This window comes from Cryptomeria japonica, unplaced genomic scaffold (genome assembly GCF_030272615.1).
Source record: "Cryptomeria japonica unplaced genomic scaffold, Sugi_1.0 HiC_scaffold_35, whole genome shotgun sequence".
Classification (NCBI taxonomy): domain Eukaryota; kingdom Viridiplantae; phylum Streptophyta; class Pinopsida; order Cupressales; family Cupressaceae; genus Cryptomeria; species Cryptomeria japonica.
Window position 1 is genome coordinate 452,501 of NW_026728857.1, and position 25,000 is coordinate 477,500.

Consider the following 25,000-nt stretch of genomic DNA (forward strand, 5'->3'; position numbering starts at 1 on the left):
GCAATGCTGGTGCGAACCCGGGAGCGCTCCGATGTGTGCTCCAAGGTGCGGCGTGCACGAAGTCCGAGCCCGGTTTGCCCCGGGTGCGCACCTCGCGTGCACCTTCGCCGGGGTGAGCACCTTGGTGTGCAGACCTTGGTTGGGTTGCGCGCCCTGGTGCGCACCAAGGAGCGCTCTGAAGTGTGCTCCAAGGTGCGGCGTGCACGAAGTCGGAGCCCGGTTTGCCCCGGGTGTGCACCTCGGGTGCGCACCTCGCGTGCACCTTCGCTGCGGTGGGCACCTTGGCTGGGTTGCGCGCCTTGGTGGGCACCATGCAGTGCACGAAGTCGGAGCCCGGATTGCCCCGGGCGCGCACCTCCGCCAGGGTGGGCACCTTGGTGCGCACAACTTGCCTGGGCTGCGCACCAGGAAGGGCTCAAGATGGCACCCGCGTTCCGTTTTTTTCACTATCTTTCAGAACGGAAATTTTAAAATCTCGTTTTTTTTTGCCTTTTCTGGAAATTAGTGAAGGCAGCGCATCAAAGGTGCGCAACGCTGGTGCGAACCTGGGAGCGCTCCGATGTGTGCTCCAAGGTGCGGCGTGCACGAAGTCGGACCCCGGTTTGCCCCGGGTGCGCACCTCGCGTGCACCTTGGTGCGCACACCTTGGCTGGGTTGCGCGCCCTGGTGGGCACCATGGTGCGCACCAAGGAGCGCTCCGAAGTGTGCTCCAAGGTGCGGCGTGCACGAAGTCGGAGCCCGGTTTGCCCCGGGTGCGCACCTCGCGTGCACCTTCGCCGCGGTGGGCACCATGGCGTGCACGAAGTCGGAGCCCGGTTTGCCCCGGGTGCGCACCTCGCGTGCACCTTCGCCGGGGTGGGCACCTTGGTGTGCAGACCTTGGCTGGGTTGCGCGCCCTGGTGGGCACCATGGTGCGCACCAAGGAGCGCTCCGAAGTGTGCTCCAAGGTGCGGCCTGCACGAAGTCGGAGCCCGGTTTGCCCCGGGTGTGCACCTCGGGTGGGCACCTTGGTGCGCATGCCTTGCCTGGGCTGCGCACCAGGGCGGGCTCAAGATGGCACCCGCGTTCCTTTTTTTTCACTATCTTTCAAAACGGAAATTTTAAAATCTCATTTTTTTTTGCCTTTTTCTGGAAATTAGTGAAGGCAGCGCATCAAAGGTGCGCACCTCGCTGCCCACCACGGTGCGCAACGCCGGTGGGCACCCGGGAGTGCTTCGAAGTGTGCTCCAAGGTGCTGCGTGCACGTTGTCGGAGCCCGGTTTGCCCCGGGTGCGCACCTCGCGTGCACCTTCGTCGGGGTGGGCACCTTGGCTGGGTTTGCCCCGGCTGCGCTCCGAAGCGGGGTTATTGGAGCGCCGCCTCTTTTTTTGTCGGAGCGTTTGGTGGGGTTTCTCGCATTGGCTCTTCCGAGGCCCGGTTGCCACCCTGGCGCGCACGAAGTCGGAAGTAGGGTTAATTGCCCGGGTGCGCACCTTTGCCAGGGTGGGCACCTTACCTGGGCTGCGCACCAGGGCGGGCTCAAGATGGCACGCGCGTTCCGTTTTTTTCACTATCTTTCAAAACGGAAATTTTAAAATCTCCTTTTTTTTTTGCCTTTTCTGGAAATTAGTGAAGGCAGCGCATCAAAGGTGCGCACCTCGCTGCCCACCTTGGTGTGCTCTGAGGTGCGCACCCGGGAGCGCTACGAAGTGTGCTCCAAGGTGCGGCGTGCACGTTGTCGGAGCCCGGTTTGCCCCGGGTGCGCACCTCGCCTGCACCTTGGCCGGGGTGGGCACCTTGGCTGGGTTTGCCCAGGGTGCGCTCCGAAGCGGGGTTACTGGAGCGCCCCCTCTTTTTTTGTCAGAGCGTTTGGTGGGGTTTCTCGCATTGGCTCTTCCCAGGCCCGGTTGTTGGGTGCGCTCCCACCCTGGCGCGCGCGAAGTTGGAAGTTGGGTTAATTGCCCGGGCGCGCACCTTCGCCAGGGTGGGCACCTTGGTGCGCACACCTTGGCTGGGCTGCGCACCAGGGCGGGCTCAAGATGGCACCAGCATTCCCTTTTTCTCACTATCTTTCAAAACGGAAATTTTAAAATCTCGTTTTTTTTTTGCCTTTTATGGAAATTAGTGAAGGCATCGCATCAAAGGTGCGCACCTCGCTGCCCACCTTGGTGTGCTCCGAGGTGCCCACCACGGTGCGCAACGCCGGTGCGAACCCGGGAGCGCGCCGATGTGTGCTCCAAGGTGCGGCGTGCACGAAGTCGGACCCCGGTTTGCCCCGGGTGCGCACCTCGCGTGCACCTTGGTGCGCACACCTTGGCTGGGTTGCGCGGCCTGGTGGGCACCATGGTGCGCACCAAGGAGCGCTCCGAAGTGTGCTCCAAGGTGCGGCGTGCACGAAGTCGGAGCCCGGTTTGCCCCGGGTACGCACCTCGCGTGCACCTTCGCCGGGGTGGGCACCTCGGCTGGGTTGCGCGCCCTGGTGCGCACCAAGGAGCGCTCCGAAGTGTGCTCCAAGGTGCGGCGTGCACGAAGTCGGAGCCCGGTTTGCCCCGGGTGCGCACCTCGCGTGCACCTTCGGCGGGGTTGCGCGCCCTGGTGGGCACCATGGTGCGCACCAAGGAGCGCTCCGAAGTGTGCTCCAAGGTGCGGCGTGCACGAAGTCGGAGCCCGGTTTGCCCCGGGTGCGCACCTCGCGTGCACCTTCGGCGGGGTTGCGCGCCCTGGTGGGCACCATGGTGCGCACCAAGGAGCGCTCCGAAGTGTGCTCCAAGGTGCGGCGTGCACGAAGTCGGAGCCCGGTTTGCCCCGGGTGCGCACCTCGCGTGCACCTTCGCCGCGGTGGGCACCATGGCGTGCACGAAGTCGGAGCCCGGTTTGCCCCGGGTGCGCACCTCGCGTGCACCTTCGCCGGGGTGGGCACCTCGGCTGGGTTGCGCGCCCTGGTGCGCACCAAGGAGCGCTCCGAAGTGTGCTCCAAGGTGCGGCGTGCACGAAGTCGGAGCCCGGTTTGCCCCGGGTGCGCACCTCGCGTGCACCTTCGCCAGGGTGGGCACCTCGGTGCGCACACCTTCTCAATGTTTTCTTGCCTTTTCTGGAAATTGGTGAAGGCAGCGCATCAAAGGTGCGCACCTCGGTGTGCTCCGAGGTGCGAACCCGAGAGCGCTCCGAGGTGCCCACGAAGTCGAAAGTCGGGTTAATTGCATTGTTTTCCCCGGGTGCGCTCCGAGGTGCGCAACATCGGCGCGCACCAAGGAGGGCTCCGAAGTGTGCTCCAAGGTGCGCACGATGGCGTGCACCTCTGGTGCGCACGATTCGGAGCTCGGTTTGACCGGGGTGCGCACACCTTGGCTGGGTTGCGCACCTTTTGTGCGCTCCAAGGTGCGCACGAAGTCGGAGCTCGGTTTGCCCCGGGTGCGCACCTTCGCCAGGGTGCGCACCTTGATGCGCACGCCTTGGCTGGGCTGCGCACCTTGGTGGGCGCCATGGTGCGCACCTTTCGTGCGCTCCAAGGTGCGCACGAAGTCGGAGCTCGGTTTGCCCCGGGTGCGCACCTTGGTGGGCGCCATGGTGCACTCCGAGGTGCCCAAGATTGGTGCGCACCAAGGAGCGCTCCGAAGTGCGCTCCAAGGTGCGCGCGAAGTCGAAAGTTGGGTTAATTGTCCGGTTTGCCTCGGGTGCGCACCTTGCGTGCACCTTCGCCAGGGTGGGCGCCTTGGTGCGCACACCTTGGCTGGGCTGCGCACACCTTGGCACCCGCGTTTCCTTCATTTTAAATTTTTTTTTTTTACAATCTCTCAAGTGGGAAATTCTATAATCTCAACTTTTTTTGCCTTTTCAGGAAACTTTTGAATGGAGCGCATCATTGGTGCGCTCCGAAGTGTGCTCCAAAGCTCTCTCCAGCTGCGTGCACCTGCCCCGGCCGCGCACCCGGCCCCGCCCAGCTTCGCTCACCTGTCCCGGGCGTCTGGTGCGGAACCTTAGAGTAAGAAACATCACCGTGCACCTTGGCCAACGTGCGCGACTCGACCGAGCGCGCACTGGCCGAGGTGCACACCGATTTCACCTGGGTGCGCGCGCAGCACCTCGGGCGCACCGGGGTGCGCGCACAACGCCCGGGTTGCACCGTGGCCTGTGTGCTCGGGGCGCCTCGGGTGCGCGCTCGGTGTCGCCCCCGCGCGCGCGGTAGTGCGGGCAGCGCACCCCGGCCCGGCCCGGCCCCGACGAGAACGCAAACGGGCAAAAGGTTTATTCAAATAGCATTGCGATGCCCGGCGAAAAACTAAAAAAGGGTGCAACACCGGGACTTCCCGGGAGGTCACCCATCCCAGTACTACTCCGGCCCAAGCGCGCTTAACTGCGGAGTTCTGATGGGATCCGGTGCACTAACGCTGGTATGATCGCACCCGTTATGAGCTTGTCGCAGTGTGTACTTAGCAAACCGCGACCCACGTGCGAATCCACCCCGGCCACCCACCCCCGTCGAGGTGCACACCCTCCCTCGCGAAGTGCGCCCCGTTCGCCAAGTGTGAGCCCTGCCCGGGTGCGCGCACCTTGCTAGGGCGTCGGGTGTGCACCCGGCCCGGCCTACGTGCGTGCACCTGTAGGGGGCGTCGTGTGCGTGCAGTGTCCCGTCTGCAACGCGGTGCCCACACACCACCTCGGGCGCAACGACCTGCGCTCACATGTGGGCCGAGTGCACCTTGGTGCATGTTCGGGGCGCCTCGGGTGCACGCTCGATCTTGCCCCGGTGCACCAAGGCGCTCGGTTTGCCCCGGGTGCGCACTTGGTGCAAGGTGGGCACCCAAAATAGGGATCAAGCACCAAAACACAAGTTTCGGGATGCAAAATGGGACCCAAGGACCACAAATGCGTTCCAAGACCCATGATGGGTCCACGAGAACAAAAATGTGTTCCGAGACTTAATAAACAAATATTGGGTTTTAGGAGAAGAAACATGCTCTGATGCCCAAAACGAGAATCGACCCCGAAAAGGCCACAGGCCAAAAGTGGGATGCGAGACAAAAAAAAATGGGACCCGAGGACCAAAATTGGGTTCCCAGGTCGAAGACAGGGCAACCGGACAAGAAACGACCTCTAAGGCTCGAAATGAGTCCCGACGACTAAAACTTGACAAGAAGCACCCATCAGGCACCCAACTCGACACCCATGGGATGCCGACCCACCCGGGCTTCCACCTAGCACACCTTGGCACCCACCCACCCTCGCACCCAACCTCGCACCCAACTTAGCACCTTTGAACCCACATTGGCACTCACCCTGACCCTGGCACCTTGGAACCCACATTGGCACTCACCTTGACCCTGGCACCCACCTTTGCACTCACCTTGGGACCCACCCTGGCTCCCACCTCGGCACCCACCCAGACACCCACCTTGGTTCCTTGGCACCCACCTTGGATCCTTGGCACCCACCCCGACACCCACCTTGGCACGCAACTTGGCTACTTGCCACCCACCTTGGCTCCTTGACGCCCACCCCGACAACCACCCCGTGACCTACCCTGGCTAGGGTTGGTGCACACCCACCCTGGTGCCCACCTTGGCACCCACCCTATGACCCACCTTGGCACGCACCTTAGTACCCACACCGTTACCCACCCTAGGACCCACCCCGTGACCCACCTTGGCCAGGGTGGGTGCCTTGGTGCGCACAACTTGCCTGGGCTACACACCAGGGCGGGCTCAAGATGGCACCCGCGTTCCGTTTTTTTCACTATCTTTCAAAACGGAAATTTTAAAATCTCATTTTTTTCTTTTTTTTGCCTTTTCTGGAAATTAGTGAAGGCAGCGCATCAAAGGTGCGCAATGCTGGTGCGAACCCGGGAGCGCTCCGATGTGTGCTCCAAGGTGCGGCGTGCACGAAGTCCGAGCCCGGTTTGCCCCGGGTGCGCACCTCGCGTGCACCTTCGCCGGGGTGAGCACCTTGGCTGGGTTGCGCGCCCTGGTGCGTACCAAGGAGCGCTCTGAAGTGTGCTCCAAGGTGCGGCGTGCACGAAGTCGGAGCCCGGTTTGCCCCGGGTGTGCACCTCGGGTGCGCACCTCGCGTGCACCTTCGCTGCGGTGGGCACCTTGGCTGGGTTGCGCGCCTTGGTGGGCACCATGCAGTGCACGAAGTCGGAGCCCGGTTTGCCCCGGGCGCGCACCTCCGCCAGGGTGGGCACCTTGGTGCGCACAACTTGCCTGGGCTGCGCATCAGGAAGGGCTCAAGATGGCACCCGCGTTCCGTTTTTTTCACTATCTTTCAGAACGGAAATTTTAAAATATCGTTTTTTTTTGCCTTTTCTGGAAATTAGTGAAGGCAGCGCATCAAAGGTGCGCAACGCTGGTGCGAACCTGGGAGCGCTCCGATGTGTGCTCCAAGGTGCGGCGTGCACGAAGTCGGAGCCCGGTTTGCCTCGGGTGCGCCCTGGTGGGCACCATGGTGCGCACCAAGGAGCGCTCCGAAGTGTGCTCCAAGGTGCGGCCTGCACGAAGTCGGAGCCCGGTTTGCCCCGGGTGTGCACCTCGGGTGGGCACCTTGGTGCGCATGCCTTGCCTGGGCTGCGCACCAGGGCGGGCTCAAGATGGCACCCGCGTTCCTTTTTTTTCACTATCTTTCAAAACGGAAATTTTAAAATCTCATTTTTTTTTGCCTTTTTCTGGAAATTAGTGAAGGCAGCGCATCAAAGGTGCGCACCTCGCTGCCCACCACGGTGCGCAACGCCGGTGGGCACCCGGGAGTGCTTCGAAGTGTGCTCCAAGGTGCTGCGTGCACGTTGTCGGAGCCCGGTTTGCCCCGGGTGCGCACCTCGCGTGCACCTTCGTCGGGGTGGGCACCTTGGCTTGGTTTGCCCCGGCTGCGCTCCGAAGCGGGGTTATTGGAGCGCCGCCTCTTTTTTTGTCGGAGCGTTTGGTGGGGTTTCTCGCATTGGCTCTTCCGAGGCCCGGTTGCCACCCTGGCGCGCACGAAGTCGGAAGTAGGGTTAATTGCCCGGGTGCGCACCTTTGCCAGGGTGGCACCTTACCTGGGCTGCGCACCAGGGCGGGCTCAAGATGGCACGCGCGTTCCGTTTTTTTCACTATCTTTCAAAACGGAAATTTTAAAATCTCCTTTTTTTTTTGCCTTTTCTGGAAATTAGTGAAGGCAGCGCATCAAAGGTGCGCACCTCGCTGCCCACCTTGGTGTGCTCTGAGGTGCGCACCCGGGAGCGCTACGAAGTGTGCTCCAAGGTGCGGCGTGCACGTTGTCGGAGCCCGGTTTGCCCCGGGTGCGCACCTCGCCTGCACCTTGGCCGGGGTGGGCACCTTGGCTGGGTTTGCCCAGGGTGCGCTCCGAAGCGGGGTTACTGGAGCGCCCCCTCTTTTTTTGTCAGAGAGTTTGGTGGGGTTTCTCGCATTGGCTCTTCCCAGGCCCGGTTGTTGGGTGCGCTCCCACCCTGGCGCGCGCGAAGTTGGAAGTTGGGTTAATTGCCCGGGCGCGCACCTTCGCCAGGGTGGGCACCTTGGTGCGCAAACCTTGGCTGGGCTGCGCACCAGGGCGGGCTCAAGATGGCACCAGCATTCCCTTTTTCTCACTATCTTTCAAAACGGAAATTTTAAAATCTCGTTTTTTTTTTGCCTTTTATGGAAATTAGTGAAGGCATCGCATCAAAGGTGCGCACCTCGCTGCCCACCTTGGTGTGCTCCGAGGTGCCCACCACGGTGCGCAACGCCGGTGCGAACCCGGGAGCGCCCCGATGTGTGCTCCAAGGTGCGGCGTGCACGAAGTCGGACCCCGGTTTGCCCCGGGTGCGCACCTCGCGTGCACCTTGGTGCGCACACCTTGGCTGGGTTGCGCGGCCTGGTGGGCACCATGGTGCGCACCAAGGAGCGCTCCGAAGTGTGCTCCAAGGTGCGGCGTGCACGAAGTCGGAGCCCGGTTTGCCCCGGGTGCGCACCTTCGCCGCGGTGGGCACCATGGCGTGCACGAAGTCGGAGCCCGGTTTGCCCCGGGTGCGCACCTCGCGTGCACCTTCGCCGGGGTGGGCACCTCGGCTGGGTTGCGCGCCCTGGTGCGCACCAAGGAGCGCTCTGAAGTGTGCTCCAAGGTGCGGCGTGCACGAAGTCGGAGCCCGGTTTGCCCCGGGTGTGCACCTCGGGTGCGCACCTCGCGTGCACCTTCGCTGCGGTGGGCACCTTGGCTGGGTTGCGCGCCTTGGTGGGCACCATGCAGTGCACGAAGTCGGAGCCCGGATTGCCCCGGGCGCGCACCTCCGCCAGGGTGGGCACCTTGGTGCGCACAACTTGCCTGGGCTGCGCACCAGGAAGGGCTCAAGATGGCACCCGCGTTCCGTTTTTTTCACTATCTTTCAGAACGGAAATTTTAAAATCTCGTTTTTTTTTGCCTTTTCTGGAAATTAGTGAAGGCAGCGCATCAAAGGTGCGCAACGCTGGTGCGAACCTGGGAGCGCTCCGATGTGTGCTCCAAGGTGCGGCGTGCACGAAGTCGGACCCCGGTTTGCCCCGGGTGCGCACCTCGCGTGCACCTTGGTGCGCACACCTTGGCTGGGTTGCGCGCCCTGGTGGGCACCATGGTGCGCACCAAGGAGCGCTCCGAAGTGTGCTCCAAGGTGCGGCGTGCACGAAGTCGGAGCCCGGTTTGCCCCGGGTGCGCACCTCGCGTGCACCTTCGCCGCGGTGGGCACCATGGCGTGCACGAAGTCGGAGCCCGGTTTGCCCCGGGTGCGCACCTCGCGTGCACCTTCGCCGGGGTGGGCACCTTGGTGTGCAGACCTTGGCTGGGTTGCGCGCCCTGGTGGGCACCATGGTGCGCACCAAGGAGCGCTCCGAAGTGTGCTCCAAGGTGCGGCCTGCACGAAGTCGGAGCCCGGTTTGCCCCGGGTGTGCACCTCGGGTGGGCACCTTGGTGCGCATGCCTTGCCTGGGCTGCGCACCAGGGCGGGCTCAAGATGGCACCCGCGTTCCTTTTTTTTCACTATCTTTCAAAACGGAAATTTTAAAATCTCATTTTTTTTTGCCTTTTTCTGGAAATTAGTGAAGGCAGCGCATCAAAGGTGCGCACCTCGCTGCCCACCACGGTGCGCAACGCCGGTGGGCACCCGGGAGTGCTTCGAAGTGTGCTCCAAGGTGCTGCGTGCACGTTGTCGGAGCCCGGTTTGCCCCGGGTGCGCACCTCGCGTGCACCTTCGTCGGGGTGGGCACCTTGGCTGGGTTTGCCCCGGCTGCGCTCCGAAGCGGGGTTATTGGAGCGCCGCCTCTTTTTTTGTCGGAGCGTTTGGTGGGGTTTCTCGCATTGGCTCTTCCGAGGCCCGGTTGCCACCCTGGCGCGCACGAAGTCGGAAGTAGGGTTAATTGCCCGGGTGCGCACCTTTGCCAGGGTGGGCACCTTACCTGGGCTGCGCACCAGGGCGGGCTCAAGATGGCACGCGCGTTCCGTTTTTTTCACTATCTTTCAAAACGGAAATTTTAAAATCTCCTTTTTTTTTTGCCTTTTCTGGAAATTAGTGAAGGCAGCGCATCAAAGGTGCGCCCTCGCTGCCCACCTTGGTGTGCTCTGAGGTGCGCACCCGGGAGCGCTACGAAGTGTGCTCCAAGGTGCGGCGTGCACGTTGTCGGAGCCCGGTTTGCCCCGGGTGCGCACCTCGCCTGCACCTTGGCCGGGGTGGGCACCTTGGCTGGGTTTGCCCAGGGTGCGCTCCGAAGCGGGGTTACTGGAGCGCCCCCTCTTTTTTTGTCAGAGCGTTTGGTGGGGTTTCTCGCATTGGCTCTTCCCAGGCCCGGTTGTTGGGTGCGCTCCCACCCTGGCGCGCGCGAAGTTGGAAGTTGGATTAATTGCCCGGGCGCGCACCTTCGCCAGGGTGGGCACCTTGGTGCGCACACCTTGGCTGGGCTGCGCACCAGGGCGGGCTCAAGATGGCACCAGCATTCCCTTTTTCTCACTATCTTTCAAAACGGAAATTTTAAAATCTCGTTTTTTTTTTGCCTTTTATGGAAATTAGTGAAGGCATCGCATCAAAGGTGCGCACCTCGCTGCCCACCTTGGTGTGCTCCGAGGTGCCCACCACGGTGCGCAACGCCGGTGCGAACCCGGGAGCGCCCCGATGTGTGCTCCAAGGTGCGGCGTGCACGAAGTCGGACCCCGGTTTGCCCCGGGTGCGCACCTCGCGTGCACCTTGGTGCGCACACCTTGGCTGGGTTGCGCGGCCTGGTGGGCACCATGGTGCGCACCAAGGAGCGCTCCGAAGTGTGCTCCAAGGTGCGGCGTGCACGAAGTCGGAGCCCGGTTTGCCCCGGGTACGCACCTCGCGTGCACCTTCGCCGGGGTGGGCACCTCGGCTGGGTTGCGCGCCCTGGTGCGCACCAAGGAGCGCTCCGAAGTGTGCTCCAAGGTGCGGCGTGCACGAAGTCGGAGCCCGGTTTGCCCCGGGTGCGCACCTTCGCCGCGGTGCGCACCATGGCGTGCACGAAGTCGGAGCCCGGTTTGCCCCGGGTGCGCACCTCGCGTGCACCTTCGGCGGGGTTGCGCGCCCTGGTGGGCACCATGGTGCGCACCAAGGAGCGCTCCGAAGTGTGCTCCAAGGTGCGGCGTGCACGAAGTCGGAGCCCGGTTTGCCCCGGGTGCGCACCTCGCGTGCACCTTCGGCGGGGTTGCGCGCCCTGGTGGGCACCATGGTGCGCACCAAGGAGCGCTCCGAAGTGTGCTCCAAGGTGCGGCGTGCACGAAGTCGGAGCCCGGTTTGCCCCGGGTGCGCACCTCGCGTGCACCTTCGCCGCGGTGGGCACCATGGCGTGCACGAAGTCGGAGCCCGGTTTGCCCCGGGTGCGCACCTCGCGTGCACCTTCGCCGGGGTGGGCACCTCGGCTGGGTTGCGCGCCCTGGTGCGCACCAAGGAGCGCTCCGAAGTGTGCTCCAAGGTGCGGCGTGCACGAAGTCGGAGCCCGGTTTGCCCCGGGTGCGCACCTCGCGTGCACCTTCGCCAGGGTGGGCACCTCGGTGCGCACACCTTCTCAATGTTTTCTTGCCTTTTCTGGAAATTGGTGAAGGCAGCGCATCAAAGGTGCGCACCTCGGTGTGCTCCGAGGTGCGAACCCGAGAGCGCTCCGAGGTGCCCACGAAGTCGAAAGTCGGGTTAATTGCATTGTTTTCCCCGGGTGCGCTCCGAGGTGCGCAACATCGGCGCGCACCAAGGAGGGCTCCGAAGTGTGCTCCAAGGTGCGCACGATGGCGTGCACCTCTGGTGCGCACGATTCGGAGCTCGGTTTGACCGGGGTGCGCACACCTTGGCTGGGTTGCGCACCTTTTGTGCGCTCCAAGGTGCGCACGAAGTCGGAGCTCGGTTTGCCCCGGGTGCGCACCTTCGCCAGGGTGCGCACCTTGATGCGCACGCCTTGGCTGGGCTGCGCACCTTGGTGGGCGCCATGGTGCGCACCTTTCGTGCGCTCCAAGGTGCGCACGAAGTCGGAGCTCGGTTTGCCCCGGGTGCGCACCTTGGTGGGCGCCATGGTGCACTCCGAGGTGCCCAAGATTGGTGCGCACCAAGGAGCGCTCCGAAGTGCGCTCCAAGGTGCGCGCGAAGTCGAAAGTTGGGTTAATTGTCCGGTTTGCCTCGGGTGCGCACCTTGCGTGCACCTTCGCCAGGGTGGGCGCCTTGGTGCGCACACCTTGGCTGGGCTGCGCACACCTTGGCACCCGCGTTTCCTTCATTTTAAATTTTTTTTTTTTACAATCTCTCAAGTGGGAAATTCTATAATCTCAACTTTTTTTGCCTTTTCAGGAAACTTTTGAATGGAGCGCATCATTGGTGCGCTCCGAAGTGTGCTCCAAAGCTCTCTCCAGCTGCGTGCACCTGCCCCGGCCGCGCACCCGGCCCCGCCCAGCTTCGCTCACCTGTCCCGGGCGTCTGGTGCGGAACCTTAGAGTAAGAAACATCACCGTGCACCTTGGCCAACGTGCGCGACTCGACCGAGCGCGCACTGGCCGAGGTGCACACCGATTTCACCTGGGTGCGCGCGCAGCACCTCGGGCGCACCGGGGTGCGCGCACAACGCCCGGGTTGCACCGTGGCCTGTGTGCTCGGGGTGCCTCGGGTGCGCGCTCGGTGTCGCCCCCCGCGCGCGCGGTAGTGCGGGCAGCGCACCCCGGCCCGGCCCGGCCCCGACGAGAACGCAAACGGGCAAAAGGTTTATTCAAATAGCATTGCGACGCCCGGCGAAAAACTAAAAAAGGGTGCAACACCGGGACTTCCCGGGAGGTCACCCATCCCAGTACTACTCCGGCCCAAGCGCGCTTAACTGCGGAGTTCTGATGGGATCCGGTGCACTAATGCTGGTATGATCGCACCCGTTATGAGCTTGTCGCAGTGTGTACTTAGCAAACCGCGACCCACGTGCGAATCCACCCCGGCCACCCACCCCCGTCGAGGTGCACACCCTCCCTCGCGAAGTGCGCCCCGTTCGCCAAGTGTGAGCCCTGCCCGGGTGCGCGCACCTTGCTAGGGCGTCGGGTGTGCACCCGGCCCGGCCTACGTGCGTGCACCTGGAGGGGGCGTCGTGTGCGTGCAGTGTCCCGTCTGCAACGCGGTGCCCACACACCACCTCGGGCGCAACGACCTGCGCTCACATGTGGGCCGAGTGCACCTTGGTGCATGTTCGGGGCGCCTCGGGTGCACGCTCGATCTTGCCCCGGTGCACCAAGGCGCTCGGTTTGCCCCGGGTGCGCACTTGGTGCAAGGTGGGCACCCAAAATAGGGATCAAGCACCAAAACACAAGTTTCGGGATGCAAAATGGGACCCAAGGACCACAAATGCGTTCCAAGACCCATGATGGGTCCACGAGAACAAAAATGTGTTCCGAGACTTAATAAACAAATATTGGGTTTTAGGAGAAGAAACATGCTCTGATGCCCAAAACGAGAATCGACCCCGAAAAGGCCACAGGCCAAAAGTGGGATGCGAGACAAAAAAAAATGGGACCCGAGGACCAAAATTGGGTTCCCAGGTCGAAGACAGGGCAACCGGACAAGAAACGACCTCTAAGGCTCGAAATGAGTCCCGACGACTAAAACTTGACAAGAAGCACCCATCAGGCACCCAACTCGACACCCATGGGATGCCGACCCACCCGGGCTTCCACCTAGCACACCTTGGCACCCACCCACCCTCGCACCCAACCTCGCACCCAACTTAGCACCTTTGAACCCACATTGGCACTCACCCTGACCCTGGCACCTTGGAACCCACATTGGCACTCACCTTGACCCTGGCACCCACCTTTGCACTCACCTTGGGACCCACCCTGGCTCCCACCTCGGCACCCACCCAGACACCCACCTTGGTTCCTTGGCACCCACCTTGGATCCTTGGCACCCACCCCGACACCCACCTTGGCACGCAACTTGGCTACTTGCCACCCACCTTGGCTCCTTGACGCCCACCCCGACAACCACCCCGTGACCTACCCTGGCTAGGGTTGGTGCACACCCACCCTGGTGCCCACCTTGGCACCCACCCTATGACCCACCTTGGCACGCACCTTAGTACCCACCCCGTTACCCACCCTAGGACCCACCCCGTGACCCACCTTGGCCAGGGTGGGTGCACCCACCCTGGTGCCCACCTTGGCACCCACCCATCCTAGCACCCAGCCTGTGACCGGGCTTGGAACCCAACCTTGCACCCGCACCCGTCTTGGCCAGTGTGGGTGCGCACCCATCCTGGCACCCACGTTGTGACACACCCTTTAACCCACGCACCCTAGCACCCACGTTGGCACCCACCTTGGAACCCAACCTAGCAACTTGGCACCCACCCCGTGACCCACCTTGGCATCCACCATAGCAGTCGCCGACTTGGCACCCACCTCGGCACCCACCTTGACACTTGTGGACCCACCTTGCCACTCACCCTAGCATCGACCCATCCTAGCACCCACCCTGGCACCTTTGCACCCTAGCACTCACCCATCCTAGCACCTAACCTGTGACCCACCTTGACACTCACCCTCGCACCCACCTTGGAACCCAACCTAGCACCCACCCACCCTGACACCAACCCTAGCACCTACCCACCCTTGCACCCACCCTGTGACCCATCTTGGCACCCACCCATCCTACCACTCAACCTATCACCCACCTTCTCACCCACCTTGGCATCCACCTTAGCACCCACCCACACTGGCACCTTGGCACCCACCTCGGGCAAGGTGGGTGCACACCCACCCTGGCACCCAATTTAGAACCCACCGAGCATGTTACCCACCTTGGCACCCACATTGCAGCCCACCCTAGTACCCACCCTATGACCCACATTGGCATCCACACCCTAGCACCCAGGCACCTCGACACCCGCCTTGACACCCACCCTAGCACTGAACCTGTGACCCACCTTGGAACTCACCCTAGAACCCACCCACCCTGTGAACCACCTTGGCATCCACCTTAGCACCCACCCACCTTGGCACCCACTCTAGCACTCACCCATCCTAACACCCAACTTGTTACCCACCTTGGCACCCGCCCTCGCGTCCACCTTGAAACCCACCCTAGCACCCACCCACGCAGGAGCCCACCTTGGCACCCAACCTAACACCCACGCATCCTGGCACCCAACTTGTGACCCACCTTGGAACCCACCCTAGTACCCACCTTTGAACCCACTATATCACCAACCCACCTTGGCACCCACCCTATGACCCTCTTTGGAATCCACCCTAGCACGCACCCACCCTGGCACCCACCATGGAGCGCACCCTAGCACCCACCCACCTCGGCACGCACCTCAACACCCACCTTGGTGTGCGCACTGCGCCAACCTCTCAAAGACCCTATGTGGTGCGCTCCAAAGTGTACACCTTTGGTGCGCTCCAAGGTGCGCACCTTTGGTGCACACCGAGGTGCACACCAAAGTGTGCACCGAGGTGAGCACCAAAGTGCACTCCAGGGTGCACACCAAGGCGTGCACCTTTGGTGCGGTCAATGCAAACGAATTCGGAAGTTGGGGTCGATGTCCTAATCGCTGCTGCAGACTACACGTATGAGAATCGGACAAATAGCTTTATATAGGGGAGGTGTTGCGTTTGATGGGTCGACTCCCCTGGTTGTGTGCACTGCACCAACTTCAAAGACCCTGTCTTGTTTAAGAAGTCAAAAGTTGGGGTGGATGTCCTAATCATTGCTGCAGTCTACGCATGTATGAGAATCAGACAAATAGCTTATATAGGGGAGGTGTTGCATTCGGTGGGTTGACTCCCCTGGTTGTGCGCACTGCGCCAACCTCAAAGACCCCGCATAGCAGAAGAAGTCGGAAGTCGGATTTTGGTGAGCACCAAGGCGTGCACCTTTGGTGCGGTCAACGCAGACGAATTCAGAAGTTGGGGTGGATGTCCTAATCGTTGTTGCAGGCTACACATGTATGAGAATCAGACAAATAGCTTATATAGGGGAGGTGTTGGGTTTGATGGGTCAACTCCCTTGGTTGTGCGCATTACGCCAACCTCAAAGACCTTGTTTTCGTTAAGAAGTCAAAAGTTGGGGTCAATGTCCTAATGGCTCCTGCAGGCTACACATGTATGAGAATCGGACAAATAGCTTATATAGGGGAGGTGTTGGGTTTGATGGGTCGACTCCCCTGGTTGTGCGCATTACGTCAACCTCAAAGACCTTGTTTTCGTTAAGAAGTCAAAAGTTGGGGTCGATGTCCTAATTGCTCCTGTAGACTACACATGTATGAGAATCAGACAAATAGCTTATATAGGGGAGGTGTTGGGTTTGATGGGTTGACTCCCCTAGTTGTTCGCATTACACCAACCTCAAAGACCTTGTTTTCGTTTAGAAGCCGAAAGTTGGGGTCGATGTCCTAATTGCTCCTGCAGGCTACGCATGTATGAGAATCAGACAAATAGCTTATATAGGGGAGGTGTTGGGTTTGATGGGTCGACTCCCCTGGTTGTGCGCATTGCGCCAACCTCAAAGACCCTGCATTGCGGATGAAGTCGAAAGTCAGAGTTTGGTGTGCTACAAGGTGTGGTCGAAGGTGCTCACCTAGGTGTGCACCTTTGGAGCACAGGAAAAGTGCCCTCCAAAAGTGCGCACCTTTGGAGTGCACAAAAGTGCCCTCCAAAAGTGCGCACCTTTGGAGCGCAGAAAAGTGCCCTCCAAAAAGTGCCCTCCAAAAGTGCGCACCTTTGGAGCGCAGAAAAGTGCCCTCCAAAAAGTGCCCTCCAAAAGTGCGCACCTTTGGAGCGCAGAAAAGTGCCCTCCAAAAAGTGCCCTCCAAAAGTGCGCACCTTTGGAGCGCAGAAAAGTGCCCTCCAAAAAGTGCCCTCCAAAAGTGCGCACCTTTGGAGCGCAGAAAAGTGCCCTCCAAAAAGTGCCCTCCAAAAGTGCGCACCTTTGGAGCGCAGAAAAGTGCCCTCCAAAAAGTGCCCTCCAAAAGTGCGCACCTTTGGAGCGCAGAAAAGTGCCCTCCAAAAAGTGCCCTCCAAAAGTGCGCACCTTTGGAGCGCAGAAAAGTGCCCTCCAAAAAGTGCCCTCCAAAAGTGCGCACCTTTGGAGCGCAGAAAAGTGCCCTCCAAAAAGTGCCCTCCAAAAGTGCGCACCTTTGGAGCGCAGAAAAGTGCCCTCCAAAAAGTGCCCTCCAAAAGTGCGCACCTTTGGAGCGCAGAAAAGTGCCCTCCAAAAGTGCGCACTTTTGGTGCGCACCAAGGCGCTGGTTCGGTCGTTGCAGGCGAGTTCGGAAGTTGGGGTCGATGTCCTGAGCGGAGGTGCAAACTACACAGGTGTCGGAATCGGACAAATAGCTTATATAGGGGAGGTGTATGCTTCGATGGGTCGACTCCCCAGGTTGAGCGCACCGCGCCAACCTCAAAGACCCTACGGTATGGATGAAGTCGGAAGTTGGGTCCGATGACCGATTCGATTAGTAGGTATGCTCATGAGGTCGGAATTTGGGTCCGATGACCTGCCATGTGCAGGAAGGCGAATGTTGACACTGTGCGTTGCAAGGTGCACACCAAGGCGCTGGTGCGGTCTTTTTAGTCGAGTTCGGAAGTTGGGGTCGATGTCCTGATCGGAGGTGCAAGCTACACAGGTGTGGGAATCGGACAAATAGCTTATATAGGGGAGGTGTATGCTTCGTTGGGTCGACTCCCCGGGTTGAGCGCACCGCGCCAACCTCAAAGACCCTACGGTATGGATGAAGTCGGAAGTTGGGTCCGATGACCGATTCGATATGTAGGCATACTCGCGAGGTCGGAATTTGGGTCCGATGACCTGCCACGTGCAGGAAGGCGAATGTTGGCACTGTGCGTTGCAAGGTGCGCACCAAGGCGCTGGTTCGGTCGTTGGAGGCGAGTTCGGAAGTTGGGGTCGATGTCTTGATCGGAGGTGCAAACTACACAGGTGTGGGAATCGGACAAATAGCTTATATAGGGGAGGTGTATGCTTCGTTGGGTCGACTCCCCGGGTTGAGCGCACCGCGCCAACCTCAAAGACCCTACGGTATGGATGAAGTCGGAAGTTGGGTCCGATGACCGATTCGATATGTAGGCATACTCGCGAGGTCGGAATTTGGGTCCGATGACCTGCCATGTGCAGGAAGGCGAATGTTGGGACTGTGCGTCGCAAGGTGCGCACCAAGGCGCTGGTGCCGTCGTTGCAGTCGAGTTCGGAAGTTGGGGTCGATGTCCTGGTCAGAGGTGCAAACTACACAGGTGTGGGAATCGGACAAATAGCTTATATAGGGGAGGTGTATGCTTCGATGGGTCGACTCCCTGGGTTGAGCGCACCGCGCCAACCTCAAAGACCCTACAGTATGGATGAAGTCGGAAGTTGGGTCCGATGACCGATTCGATACGTAGGCATATTGGCGAGGTCTGAATTTGTGTCCGATGACCTGCCATGCGCAGGAAGGCGGAATTTGGGTCCGATGACCGAGTTGATGGCGTGCCATGCGCAGAAAGGCGGAATTTGGGTCCGATGACCGAGTTGATGTTGATGGCCCGCCATGCACAGGAAGGCGGAATTTGGGTCCGATGACCGATTTGAAGGCGTGCCATACGCAAAAAGGCGGAGTTTGGGTCCGATGACCGAGTTGATATTGATGGCCCGCCATGCGCAGGAAGGCGGAATTTGGGTCCGATGACCTGACATACGCATGGAGTCCGACTCGGGGGCCGATGTTCGATTCGATGACTTGCATTGTGGGTAAAGTCGGAAGTTGTGGTCTTTGACCCGATTCGATGACCAGACTTCGGCTGCTTGAGAATCGGACAAATAACTTATATAGGGGAGGTAGTGTTCTCGAGCATCCTCCCCCCGTGCCCGTTTATGTCGATTGATGCTGGTGCTCGACTGGTTGGAGCGCTCGGATGCAAAAATCTTGCACCAGGATTTATCGATTGTGATGGACACGGCAAGTCTCCTGATTGCTATGCAGGAGCTCATCGTGAATCTCTATGCGGCCTTGGTATGGACTCGACCTGCGGAATGGTTCGGCAATGGTAGTCGCTCCAACACGTCCTTGCAATGGCCACAGAGGTGATTCGACTAGAGCTCCAGTCTAGCTTTTGGGTTGCTTGGCGGACTGGTATAGCCGCGATCGAGTTCCGGCCATGAACGTTTTAGATAGCTCTTGGGCTTTCTGGGACGGAAGTCGGAAGTTTGGGCTGTTGTCCGATTTGATGACCATTCTTCGGATGTGTGAGAATCGGACAAATAACTTATATAGGGGACTGTGTTGTCTCACGCAGCCCCCTCCGTGCCCCTCTATCTCGACCGATGTTGGTGCTTGAAAGGGTTGGGATCGCTCGGATTTATAAACGTGCACCACCATTTGTCGAGTGTGAGGGACGCGGCAGGTCTCCTAAATGCTATGCGGGCGCTCTCTGAGAATCTCTATCCGGCCTCGACACAGACTAGTCTTGCTGAATGGTTTGGCACTGGTAGTCGATCCAACACGTCGTTGTTGTGGCCGCCTAGGCGATTCGATTCGAGCCCCCGTCTAGCTTTTGGGTTGCTTGGCGGATTTTGCCCTATCCGCAAGTGAGCTCGGTCCCTAAACGTTCGAGAAACCCGATTGCTATGCGCCGACTCTCTTTCTTGCGAGCCTCCATCTAGCTTTTGGGTCTCTACGGAACGGAAGTCGGAATCTGGGACCGTTGTTTGATTCGACGAGGCAGACTACGGTTGTGCGAGAATCGGACAAATAACTTATATAGGGGAGGTGTTGACTGGAGCATTCTCCCCCGTGCCCCTCTAACTCGACCAATGCTGGCGCTCGAACGGTGGTAGCGCTCGGATTTTCATTGAGCGCCAGCATTGGTCGATTTAGAGGGGCATGCGAGATTCCCGAATGCTATGCGAGGGCTCTAACGGAAATGTCTATTGGTTTCGGTATGGATGCAATTGCGAGTGGTTCGGCAAAGGTAGTCGTTCCGATGCGTCCATGTCGTGGCCAAATCGATAATTCGATTTGAGCCCTCGTATAGCATTTGGGTCTCTCGATGTGATTCCGCATTCCAGTCCCTTTGGGCACTGCTTGAGCCGCATCCCAGGGGGTTCCCTTCCCAATAATCTGCCTCGCAACCCGATTGCTATGCGGTGAGGCTCCTCGGCCGCCTCGGAACTATCTGTGTATCAGACGCATCGCGGGATAAGGGGTTGGCAACGGTAGTCGCCCCAAGCGCGTCCGATGCTTGGACCATTCCGAGGCGGCCCTGAAGCCTCTTCCGTCTAGCCGTTGGGTCCTTCTCGCCGCATCCCTCGCCTCGCACCCCGATTGCTATGCGGTGAGGCTCCTCGGCCGCCTCGGAACTATCTGTGTATCGGACGCGTCGCGGGATAAGGGGTTGTCACTGGTAGTCGCCCCAAGCGCGTCCGATGCTTGGACCATTCCGAGGCGGCCCTGAAGCCTCTTCCGTCTAGCCGTTGGGTCCTTCTCGCCGCATCCCTCGCCTCGCACCCCGATTGCTATGCGGTGAGGCTCCTCGGCCGCCTCGGAACTATCTGTGTCTCGGACGCGTCGCGGGATAAGGGGTTGTCATTGGTAGTCGCCCCAAGCGCGTCCGATGCTTGGACCATTCCGAGGCGGCCCTGAAGCCTCTTCCGTCTAGCCGTTGGGTCCTTCTCGCCGCATCCCTCGCCTCGCACCCCGATTGCTATGCGTTGAGGCTCCTCGGCCGCCTCGGAACTATCTGTGTATCGGACGCGTCGCGGGATAAGGGGTTGTCACTGGTAGTCGCCCCAAGCGCGTCCGATGCTTGGACCATTCCGAGGCGGCCCTGAAGCCTCTTCCGTCTAGCCGTTGGGTCCTTCTCGCCGCATCCCTCGCCTCGCACCCCGATTGCTATGCGGTGAGGCTCCTCGGCCGCCTCGGAACTATCTGTGTATCGGACGCGTCGCGGGATAAGGGGTTGTCACTGGTAGTCGCCCCAAGCGCGTTCGATGCTTGGACCATTCCGAGGCGGCCCTGAAGCCTCTTCCGTCTAGCCGTTGGGTCCTTCTCGCCGCATCCCTCGCCTCGCACCCCGATTGCTATGCGGTGAGGCTCCTCGGCCGCCTTGGAACTATCTGTGTATCGGACGCGTCGCGGGATAAGGGGTTGTCACTGGTAGTCGCCCCAAGCGCGTCCGATGCTTGGACCATTCCGAGGCGGACCCGAAGCCTCTTCCGTCTAGCCGTTGGGTCCTTCTCGCCGCATCCTTCGCCTCGCACCCCGATTGCTATGCGGTGAGGCTCCTCGGCCGCCTCGGAACTATCTGTGTATCGGACGCGTCGCGGGATAAGGGGTTGTCACTGGTAGTCGCCCCAAGCGCGTCCGATGCTTGGACCATTCCGAGGCGGACCCGAAGCCTCTTCCGTCTAGCCGTTGGGTCCTTCTCGCCGCATCCCTCGCCTCGCACCCCGATTGCTATGCGGTGAGGCTCCTCGGCCGCCTTGGAACTATCTGTGTATCGGACGCGTCGCGGGATAAGGGGTTGTCACTGGTAGTCGCCCCAAGCGCGTCCGATGCTTGGACCATTCCGAGGCGGACCCGAAGCCTCTTCCGTCTAGCCGTTGGGTCCTTCTCGCCGCATCCCTCGCCTCGCACCCCGATTGCTATGCGGTGAGGCTCCTCGGCCGCCTTGGAACTATCTGTGTATCGGACGCGTCGCGGGATAAGGGGTTGTCACTGGTAGTCGCCCCAAGCGCGTCCGATGCTTGGACCATTCCGAGGCGGACCCGAAGCCTCTTCCGTCTAGCCGTTGGGTCCTTCTCGCCGCATCCCTCGCCTCGCACCCCGATTGCTATGCGGTGAGGCTCCTCGGCCGCCTTGGAACTATCTGTGTATCGGACGCGTCGCGGGATAAGGGGTTGTCACTGGTAGTCGCCCCAAGCGCGTCCGATGCTTGGACCATTCCGAGGCGGCCCCGAAGCCTCTTCCGTCTAGCCGTTGGGTCCTTCTCGCCGCATCCCTCGCCTGGCACCCCGATTGCTATGCGGTGAGGCTCCTCGGCCGCCTTGGAACTATCTGTGTATCGGACGCGTCGCGGGATAAGGGGTTGTCACTGGTAGTCGCCCCAAGCGCGTCCGATGCTTGGACCATTCCGAGGCGGCCCCGAAGCCTCTTCCGTGTAGCCGTTGGGTCCTTCTCGCCGCATCCCTCGCCTCGCACCCCGATTGCTATGCGGTGAGGCTCCTCGGCCGCCTTGGAACTATCTGTGTATCGGACGCGTCGCGGGATAAGGGGTTGTCACTGGTAGTCGCCCCAAGCGCGTCCGATGCTTGGACCATTCCGAGGCGGACCTGAAGCCTCTTCCCTCTAGCCGTTGGGGCTTTCTCGCCGCATCCCTCGCCTCGCACCCTGATTGCTATGCTGTGAGGCTCCTCGGCCGCCTTGGAACTATCTGTGTATCGGACGCATCGCGGGATAAGGGGTTGGCAGTGGTAGTCGCCCCAAGCGCATCCGATGCTTGGACCATTCCGAGGCGGCCCTGCAGCCTCTTCCGTCTAGCCGTTGGGGCCATCTCGCCGCATCCCCCACCTCGCACCACGATTGCTATGCGGTGAGGCTCCTTGGCCGCCTCGGAACTATCTGTGTATCGGACGCATCGCGGGATAAGGGGTTGTCACTGGTAGTCGCCCCAAGCGCGTCCGATGCTTGGACTATTCCGAGGCGGCCCTGCAGCCTCTTCCGTCTAGCCGTTGGGGCCATCTCGCTGCATCCCCCACCTCCTCGGCCGCCTCGGAACTATCTGTGTATCGGACGCATCGCGGGATAAGGGGTTGGCAGTGGTAGTCGCCCCAAGCGCGTCCGATGCTTGGACTATTCCGAGGCAGCCCTGCAGCCTCTTCCGTCTAGCCTTTGGGGCCATCTCGCCGCATCCCTCGCCTCGCACCCCGATTGCTATGCGGTGAGGCTCCTCGGCCGCCTGGGAACTATCTTCGTATCGGACGCATCGCGGGATAAGGGGTTGTCACTGGTAGTCGCCCCAAGCGCGTCCGATGCTTGGACTATTCCGAGGCGGCCCTGTGGCCTCTTCCGTCTAGCCGTTGGGGCCATCTCGCCGCATCCCCCACCTCGCACCCCGATTGCTATGCGGTGAGGCTCTTCGGCCGCCTTGGAACTATCTTCGTATCGGACGCATCGCGGGATAAGGGGTTGTCACTGGTAGTGGCCCCAAGCGCGTCCGATGCTTGGACTATTCCGAGGCGGCCCTGCAGCCTCTTCCGTCTAGCCGTTGGGGCCATCTCGCCGCATCCCCCACCTCGCACCCCGATTGCTATGCGGTGAGGCTCCTCGGCCGCCTTGGAACTATCTTCGTATCGGACGCATCGCGGGATAAGGGGTTGTCACTGGTAGTCGCCCCAAGCGCGTCCGATGCTTGGACTATTCCGACGCGGCCCTGTGGCCTCTTCCGTCTAGCCGTTGGGGCCATCTCGCCGCATCCCCCACCTCGCACCCCGATTGCTATGCGGTGAGGCTCCTCGGCCGCCTTGGAACCATCTTCGTATCGGACGCATCGCGGGATAGGGGGCTGTCACTGGTAGTCGCCCCAAGCGTGTCCGATGCTTGGACCATTCCTAGGCGGCCCTGAAGCCTCTTCCGTCTAGCCGTTGGGGCCTTCCCGCCCCATCCCTCGCCTCGCACCCCCGATTGCTATGCGGTGAGGCTCCTCGGCCGCCTTGGAACCATCTGTGTATCGGACGCATCGCGGGATAAGGGGTTGGCACTGGCAGTCGCCCCAAGCGCGTCCGATGCTTGGACCATTCCGAGGTGGCCCTGAAGCCTCTTCCGTCTAGCCGTTGGGGCCTTCCCGCCCCATCCCTCGCCTCGCACCCCGATTGATATGCGGTGAGGCTCCTCGGCCGCCTTGGAACTATCTGTGTATCGGACGCATCGCGGGATAAGGGGTTGGCACTGGTAGTCGTCCCAATCGCATCCGATGCTTGGACCATTCCGAGGCGGCCCTGCAGCCTCTTCCGTTTAGCCGTCGGGGCCTTCCCGCCGCATCCCTCGCCTCGCATCCCGATTCCTATGCGGTGAGTCTTCTCGGCCGCCGCGGAACTATACCTGTTATTGCTACTGCATCCTTCGGCTGGTAACCTCCTCTGCCGCCTTGGAACGTTCTCTTTGTCGGACGCGTCGCGGGATAAGGGGTTGGCACTGGTAGTCGCCCCAAGCGCGCCCGATGCATAGACCGCTCCGAGTCGACCTTGCTTTCAGCCTCTCACATGCATAGACCTCTCTGAGTCGACCCTGCAGCCTCTCACGTTTAGCCTTTGGAATCTCGCCTCACAACATGATTGCTATCCTTGATGCATCCCTTGCCTCGAGCCCTGATTGCTTTCTTGGCTGCATCCCTCCTCTCCTCACAGCCCGGTTGTCATCACTGCTTCATCCGTCGCTTCATGCATTCTGGCTGCTGGGCCCTTCCCACCGCACACCTCGATTGCTATCTCTTCTGCATCACACACCCCGATTGCTATCTCTGCTACATCCCTCGGCTCTCACTTCTGCATCCTTCGCCTCACACCTCGATTGCTATCAATGTTGCATCCGTAACCTCACACCCCGATTGCTATGCGGGGAGGCTCCTTGGCCGCCTTGGAAATTTCTGTGTGTCGGACGCACCGCGGGATAAGGGGTTGGCACTGGTAGTCGCCCCAAGTGCGCCCGATTCTTAGACCGCTTCGAGGTGACCTCGTAGCCTCTTTCGTCCAGGCTTCCTGCCTTCAACGCCCTTTTTACACCTCGATTGCTATGCGCGGGCTCGTTGGCGTCTATCACCTCTCTGCGAAGAGTGGCACGATGATTGTTGGGGTAAATCGTAGCAGTCCGATCTCTGGCCTTGGGCCATTGTGAGGGCTGATCGATTTCCTGTGCGCATCTCGTGTTCGCCCAGTAACAGACTCGACGACTTGTAATCGGTCTTGTTCCCGATTGTTCCTGGAGGTAGTCTTCGGAACTCTTGGATTTGACCTGTCACTCGAACTGTCCTCTTCCGAGGATGCTTGTGTGTGTGTGCTTGTGCCATTTCCTTGGCGGTATTAACGAGATATTAAAGAGCGGAGTGAGCGCCTCGCCCAGCTATGTTTGGGGCTCTCACTCCCTTACCCGGTGTGCGACCGCTTTGCACGTAGGTTGCGGAGCATCGCGACTCTTTCGATGTTTGGCGGTTGTCTTCCGGTGATGCGTTGGTCCCGAAGTGCACGTTACTAGCATTTCTGCCATTGTTCTCGATCTTTGGCACGTTCCTTCGTTGCAATTGGATATATATCTCCGTTTATACGCGCAGGCTTCTCCCGCCTATTCAGCGCTGTCCCACTCTCAGCACTCTCGTGGTCTCCTTGGCTTCTCTCTCCCGTGAGCGAGCTCTCTTCTCGAGTCTTTTCCATGTCCCATGGAGGTTGCCTTGCGAAATTCGGGCACACAAACGTGACCGGATAAGAGCGGAATTGCCTATGAGGAGAAGCTCACCTTAGGGAGCAGCAATGCCGAGTGTTTCGACAGAGGGTAGAGGGGGCGTTGTTTGGGCGGTTGCACAA

General features: G+C 60.7%; 2 non-coding genes across 2 annotated transcripts; both read right to left on the reverse strand.

Moving 5' to 3' along the window:
* Positions 1 to 4,265: 4,265 nt before the first annotated feature.
* LOC131862111 (5S ribosomal RNA) lies at positions 4,266 to 4,384 on the reverse strand. Its single transcript, XR_009361138.1, has one exon. It is a non-coding gene; the product is annotated as a 5S ribosomal RNA (ribosomal RNA).
* A 7,817-nt stretch (positions 4,385 to 12,201) lies between these two features.
* Positions 12,202 to 12,320, reverse strand: LOC131862147 (5S ribosomal RNA). The gene has a single exon (XR_009361173.1). It is a non-coding gene; the product is annotated as a 5S ribosomal RNA (ribosomal RNA).
* Between the last annotated feature and the right edge of the window lie 12,680 nt (positions 12,321 to 25,000).